Below are 1282 nucleotides of genomic sequence, written 5' to 3' on the forward strand. Positions count from 1 at the left end.
TTTTTAATGTATTTAGTACAGGCTCTCTTTACACAGCTTGGACTTGTAGTGATGCTCCTGTTTTCAGCCTCCCCAACCCTGGGATTATAGGTGTGCACCACCATGCCTGGTCTCAGTGGCTGGCTCAGGACACCCAGGGGTGGGGCCAACGAAGCATGTGGTGCCGGGGATTGAACCCCAATCCCTGTGCTTGCCTAAGCAAGTGCTTAGTCAGCTGAGCTATCTTACTGGGTCTGGGTTGAATATTTCATATAGATATAATCCACTGGCTACTGAGACTTTCTCTACATGTCCTTTTTTTCCTCTTTTTGAGATAAGGTGTTGCTTGGTAGCCCAGGCTGGCATCAAACATGGCATTCTTCTTTCCCAAGTGCTGTAGGCATGTACCACAACTGCCATACATTGTCATTTAGATACTGTACTATTTAGTTGTAAGAAGGAAGTGCTACTGTACCCCTATACTTACCTGCTTTTGTTACCGTCTGCTTTTTCCTCCCCTTGCTTGGTCTCAGTTTGGTCCAAACTAGGATGGCTCAGTGCAGTGTTCGGAGTTAGAATACTCAGCTCCTGTACTTTTTGTTTAGTTTTGTTTGTTTCTGTCAGGGTCTTGCTATGTAGTTCACACTGGTCTTGAATTTACTATGTAACCTAGGCTACCTCGAACCCAAGGTGATCCTCCTGCTGCAGCCTCTAAGGTGCTGGGATTACAGATGTGTGCCACCATGCCCGGCTACAAGGCTCCTATGTTGACCCTGACATATTATCTCTGTTTGATTTGAGTGGACAGTCTTGAGACCCTAGGCAAGGCTAAGTTAATTCTGTTCACAGAACAGATAGCATGGTCATTTGGACCAGCATTTGGAAGCCTCTTGGCTATATGAGGTGATATATGAAAAGCTCTTGGAGAGCAGAGACGTGCTGAACTGTACTCTGCCCGGCTGGCTCTCAGGGCTCCTCTAGGCTGGGAGCCACCTTAGGCCCCTGCTGTTTAGTACTGATTTTCAAGGGTACACACCTTGCCCTCTTGCTCCTCCTCCTGCTTTCTCTCACAAAGCCAGCCTGGCATGGCCCAAACTCTTTAAGACGACTTTTCCTTTCCTCCCGCCAACTTTAGAGTTCTTTCTGTTCAACATCATCTGATAGAGATGTGGGGCTAAGTAAAATGAATGTTGTACGATTTTTCCCTGTAATTTTAGATCCCCAAGCACTGCTTTTGGCCCATGACACTTCCCTGTGGCTTTTTTCACTCCACAACTGTTGAGTAATATTGTTGGCATGCACG

This window comes from Octodon degus, unplaced genomic scaffold (genome assembly GCF_000260255.1).
Source record: "Octodon degus isolate 3935 unplaced genomic scaffold, OctDeg1.0 scaffold00020, whole genome shotgun sequence".
NCBI classification, from domain to species: domain Eukaryota; kingdom Metazoa; phylum Chordata; class Mammalia; order Rodentia; family Octodontidae; genus Octodon; species Octodon degus.